We start from the raw sequence: 6,397 nt of genomic DNA, 5'->3' as shown, positions 1-6,397 counted from the left end.
CGAATTGGTAGATTTTCAAGTAATGCCAATCAGTTTTGGTTCCTAAATTATGATAACCTGAGAATTTGGATCGATTTTCAATTTAGTATGTATAAACTGACTTGATTATAGCCATGTATATAACTTTTTAATATAAGCATATATTTTATATATTGTATAATATATGAACTAGGAACTAGGAAGTTCCTGGAGGGACGTTTCCACTTCCTTATAATGACTATAAACCAATCGTCAAGTTGTTGTTTTATTGAAACAAACACTAGTTTAGAGATTGTTTTGAATCCAGTCGGTCAAAACGGGAAACTGACCTAAACCAAGTCTTCATGTTCGGTTCAATTTTCACTCATTGTCGATCTATTTCAGTTGACCGAACAGCTTGCAACCGACTCAACCCAACCGATGCACACCCATATAAATGACACTATTGTAAAAGGAAATGTATTTATTTCGTTTAATGGACTTTGCATATCAAATAATTTCAACTAATGTATGCTACAAACAAAATGAATTGTTGGCTCATTGCTCAAGGTATTGGAATTACTAAGTGTATTAGAAAGACCATTAACTTAGAGGGTGTTGTGAATGAAATAAAGCATTGTGTAGACCACACCAAGGGTGTTTTATGTTCTAAACCATGGATGAATTGTTTAGATTGAGCCACACCATGCACCCCATAGAAGTATCATAGAAGGTGAGATACACATTTCTCCATACCTTGTGTTTTGATTCTATCTAATCATATATGACCTTTGAAATGATTTACATTATTGATCAAATAAAAAAATATTATGTTTTATGAGGTTGTGACTACAAAATCCAAGGGACCATAGTGCATCACATGTCACGAGAAGATTGCCCATGTCTAACAGGCGTGGGGAACTGAGTTAAGGTACCAACCACTACAATAGAGCATGATGTATAAAAAACCTCCAAGTGTGTGAAACGGGCAAAGTCTGCAAGGATGGCAGACATTAGGATGGTGCCACAATAGACCACAAGCAAATGGATGGACGGACCTTACCTAGAGTAGGTAGGATGACAAAAGATAATAGGAAAGTGATCTTTGGAGTAGGTTAGGAGACTAGAAGTAATTTTGAGGCTAGAGCCTTACCTGGACAAAAGGACAAGATAAGGGGATCCTTATAAAAGGGTCTAGGATGGAAGAAATAGGGTAGATAGAGGGCGAGGTGGGAGGAAGGAGTTAAAAAGGAAACCTTCAGTCGTCTCTCTCGAAGGAAGAACCAAATCTAGTCCACCACCTAGAAAGGGCACCTCAGCAACTCGTTGTAGATGAACTTGATCATGCCACCCGTGGGCAACCAGGTTCCAACCTACCTCTTAGATCTTGACACATCATACAACATTAATTCGAACCCTAACATTTTGGCGTCTCCACTAGGGAGGCTGGCTACAATGACAGTATGAGGATGCCCGATCCCAAATACGACCGAGTTATAGGGGGTGAGGAACACCCAATCATATTGCCTCTAATATCCATCAACACCCCCATATGACAAGATCCCGGGCTTAGGGGGTAAAGGGTGTTGAGACGTTTCCGCCCGAGCAGCTCCTAATGCCAGCCATGTGGCGACAGATAGCAACCAAGGCACAACAATTCGCAACATGTTATGCTGAAACTTTGGCAAATGAACAGGCTGATGTCCCCCTACAAGTTTGGCCCAAAAAACAAGTGAAGTAGAAGACGAAGGAAATGCAGGAGGATCCTCCCGACAAAAAAGTTCATCAATAGAAAGGAAGACGCTAGAAGAAAACCTGGAACCTGGAGAAGTGCTAGAAGCACAATTCTTTATGAACAAAGAAGTTCAGGTCCTAATAGATCAACTCAACTGTTTTTGAAGGAATTGTGTGGCAAACCTTACCCATACAAATACAAAACCCCACGATTCCCATGGTTTACTGGTGAAGGAGGAAACCCAAGAGAGAACGTGCGGCATTTCATGGATGCCTTGGGCCAGTATGGGTTTAACCTAAAATTATTTTTTAGAGAGCTCAGTAAGTCCTTTGATGGTCGCACCTACACTTGGTACTGAAACTTCAAGCTGGGTTCGGTATGGTCGTGGGATGATATGGTAAACCTATTATGTGGAAGGTTTTATGAACTCAAGAAAGAGTTCACTATCGTAGACCTGGAAAGGATGGAGCAGAGGAAGGATGAAGAGATAAACGATTTCATCCAAAGATTCCATACCAAAAGTTTGGACCTCTAACATGTGTTGGGAGAAGATAAACAAGTGTTAGTCTAGTTATGCCCCAACGGCATAGCTACTGAGTCGGTCACCCTGGAGAATCTTAAAATCAAGAACGTCATGGACAAAAACACATTTTCCAGGTGCACTACACCGTCCCTGTGCACCAAAACACATTAATCCCCCTCTCACAAAAGGCACTTATTTCACTAGTCGATGACTTGACCGAAGGACTGCTCAGCCGTCTCAAAGACTATGTTGAGTTGGGGGCTGAGCTCGGTGCCATCTAACTTTTTGTGCTTATCACGGGCACACCAAGCACCCAACCCCGGAGTGTTATGTGTTAAGGAGGTTGTTCTATGCAAGGAAGGTACAGTCGAGAGAGATAAAGTTCAAGACAACTGGTGCATCAGGGTCCATGAAGAACTGCTCCCGTGCTATAACAATTTCCCATATGGCCAAGTAATCATCCCATGTCCCCACTAAAGAGTGTAAATTGGGAGGATGGGATGGAGATGGTGCAAACTTAGAGGTAGTTGAGTCCATCCAAAGCACTACCCAACTAGAAGCAGGCCCAGAAGTTCAAAAAGAAAAGCTCCAACAAATGCTAGGATTCTAGGAATCTTATGACAATATTGGCCTTTCTATGTATAGTCAGCCAACAGATGCCTGGATAGCTGAGCTATAAGTAGTACTGCCAACCTATCTTCAAGGTCTTAAGTTGTTATATAAAAGAAAGGAGGTCTGTGTCCCCACCACCAAAGACCCCTTTGGCCAAGAAGAAGCCCACTTTAAGGAAGCCCCATTCTTCTACAAAAAGGAGAAAAGGAGGAATTGAGTAGGTAACAAGCACCCCATACCTTGATGGGAGGATTACCAGCGTTCTGACCCATAAGCCAAGGCCACCAATCGGGAGCATAAATCCAGGGACCTGGCCCTCCAACGAGTAGAGAGGCAACTATAATAGGCACAAGAGGCATCTCATGCTGTGCCAACATCGACCCTCCCTCCTAAGTGTTGACTCAAGAGAATCTAGGATGAGGCACCCTCAAGACAAATCTCTAAGGTCCACAACCCTTCGGGGAGGGTCATATATTGTATTTGATGGTGCATGGAGCCCTTTGCACCTATCACAGGGCAGGGTCCTAAGGGAGTGGTGGAACACAAGGTGTAGGTGGTGACAGTTGAGAAACCCTCACCACCTTGGCTTAGTGTCAACACTAACCTACCTGTTAAAGAAAAACAACAGCTAGTGGCCCTATTGAAGGAATACTCAGATGTGTTTGCTTGGACTTACGATGAAATGCCCAAACTGGACCCTCAACTTGTGGTGCACAAGCTACGGGTGGACCCCAAAGTTGTACCCGTTAAATAGCCTCCCCGAAGGTTCTCAATAGAAATTGAAACATAGATCGAATAGGAAATCGATAAGCTATTAGTGTCAGGGTTCATCTAACATATTTAATACCCTACATGGTTGGCCAACATAGTCCATGTATGGAAGAAGAATGGGTAGATTCGGTGTTGTGTTGACTTCTGGGACAGGAACAAAGTTTGTTCCCAAGGACAAATTCCCATTACCCAACATGAGCACTCTTATTGACGCTATAGTAGGAAACACAATATTTAGTTTCATGGATGGATACAGTGGGTACAATCAGATCAAGATGTCTAAAGAGTATGCCCTAAAAATGGCCTTTATGATGCTAGTTGGAAAATTTTACTATAGTGATACCATTCGGGCTGATGAATGTAGGGCAATTTATCATAGAACCATGACCTTCATATTCCATGACATGCTCCATAAGGAAGTGGAAGACTATGTGGATGACTTGGTGGTCAAGTCACATTATGACACCCGACATTTGGAAGACCATAGAAATGTCTTTGAACGATGTAGGAAGTTTTCATTCAAGATGAATCCCCTAAAATATGCCTTCTGGGTGACCAAAGGAAAATTCTTATGAATGATTGCTCGTGAACCTAGGAAAGAAGCACATGGTCATAACAGTGTTGAACAAAACATGAAACTTTTATAGAGACTGGACATTTTTGTGTGTATGAATGTCTTCAGTCTGTCTTGAGAGTAATTAGTTTAAGGTCTTATCACCAATAACTTTGACAAGGCTCTGAGATATCTATACTAACAAAAGGTTTAAGTTGATAAACACCTTTTGTATGCATAACTGTGTTATAATAGTTTGGATTAAGAGAGAACTATGTAATTGATCAATCAATGCTAGGGATTGTTGGATTTTAATCTCATAAGAAATTAAATCCAATGGGTTTGATTGGTCAATTACATGAGAAACTGCACATGCATAGTTGATTGAAAAAATAGCTTTTCTCTTACAAAACCCAGTTTTGAACTTGTCCCACATTGGAAAATTATAAGCTTTGTTTTCAGTATTTTAATAGGAGTTGAGTTACACTCCTTGGAAATAGTAGAGGAGAGTATAGGGGTTTGATACTGCACAATGCGTGGGCGCTTTAGAAGCGCACTTTTCTCGTGAAGGGCGGCTTTGGTTTTGGTGTGATGCTGATCATTGATCATTCGATCGGGTGTGGTCTAGAGGTACGATTCAAAGTTAATAGTCATTAACTGTTAACTACTTTTTAAACAGTCACAATGTTTGAAATTGTGTGTGACTGTTCAATGTGCCTTCTTTGAACCAATACCTACCTTTTCTTCATACATCTTTATAAACTATTTAAGGAGCATGAATCAGACTTCAAAAACACAGATTTTTGAAATCCACTTTCTCTTTCTCTCTCTCTCTCTCTCTCTCTCTCTCTCTCTCGGTTCGGTCTACTACAGTCTCACAGAAGGTTTCTTCGAAGATTCTTCAACTTTACTGGTTGCAGATTCTCGCCTAAGGCTCTGTTGTATCCTGAGAATAGATTTGCCTATAACCCAATAGCAAATTCAGTGAAACAGAGTGGGGGGGCAAATAACGTTTTAATGACAGTGTTTTTAAACACGCCTCAGAGCTTCTCCTCCAAAGTTACAATGACCCCATTTTTCCAACAATATCCACTCCTTGGCCCTTCCACACCTAGGGGTTAAACTTCATAGGGCCGATTCATTCCACATCGGGACAGAAGAAGTGGATCCTCATAACTATAAAATACTTCACAAAGTGGGTGGACGTTATAACTTTAACAAAAGAAATGGAAGAAGTGGTGCAGAATTTTATCAAGGAAAACATCATTTAGCGCTTTAGAATCCTAGAGCGTGCCATATCGGATAATGGGACCCCATTTACCAACAAATTAGTCAGAACTTTCTTAAAAGGCTACCAAATTATGCACCATAGATCGATGCCATATTACCCACAAGGAAATTGACAAGCGCAAGAAACCAACAGGGTGCTACTATGGATTCTTAGTCAGATGGTGTATGAACAATACTCCAAATGGGCTGAAACTCTCCCTATGGCACTCTAGTCGTATCAGGCTACGCTATGATGCACAATGAAGTTAAGTATGGAACTGAGCCCACTCTGCCAATAGAAATGCAAATCTCCTCGACTTGGCTTGCACTTGACAACATCAGCAGGCAAGAATTGGGACGAAGGGCGATCCGAACAATTGCTTGCTCTCAAAGCTCTTCGAGAAAAAGCCATAAATAAATTAGAAAAGTACCAAGAGGAAGTGGCCTGGGATATGATTGTAAGGCACATTCCAGAAAGTTCATGGTCAGGAAGTGGGTCCTCAAAGCCACCCCACACATCAGGGCACAATTAAAATCCCCCAAATTTACCCCGAATTGGGAAGGACCATTTGTAATCAAGGAAGCTTACCTTAGCGGGTATTATCGACTCACTAAACCTTTTGGTTTTGTACTACATGATCCCATTAGTGACAAGTGGCTAAAGAAGTACTTTGTCTACAGAAAAAGAGAAATAGAAAAGGAAAATTATGTGGAAAGATCATAGTAGTCAGAGAGAAGGACGAATCCCCAGAGGCTGAGATGCATGGTCCTCTAAACTTTGGACCTTACCTTGCAAATTAGCCAGCTCATCCTCTATCTTTTCTAACCTAGCCCAGAGGCCAGAGGGAACACTCTTTCTCTCGAAGTTCTTGGAGCTTTTGGTGCTTTATACCGAGAGCTATCAACACCTCCTGAACACCGCGATTCTAGTACCAAAAGGATACCAAGAGAAGCAGGAAGTCTTAGGGGACATGCA

The sequence above is a fragment of the Nelumbo lutea genome, chromosome 7 (genome assembly GCF_056320005.1).
Source record: "Nelumbo lutea isolate HS-2025 chromosome 7, American lotus-T2T, whole genome shotgun sequence".
Lineage (NCBI taxonomy): Eukaryota > Viridiplantae > Streptophyta > Magnoliopsida > Proteales > Nelumbonaceae > Nelumbo > Nelumbo lutea.
Note: the sequence above shows the minus strand (reverse complement) of the source record.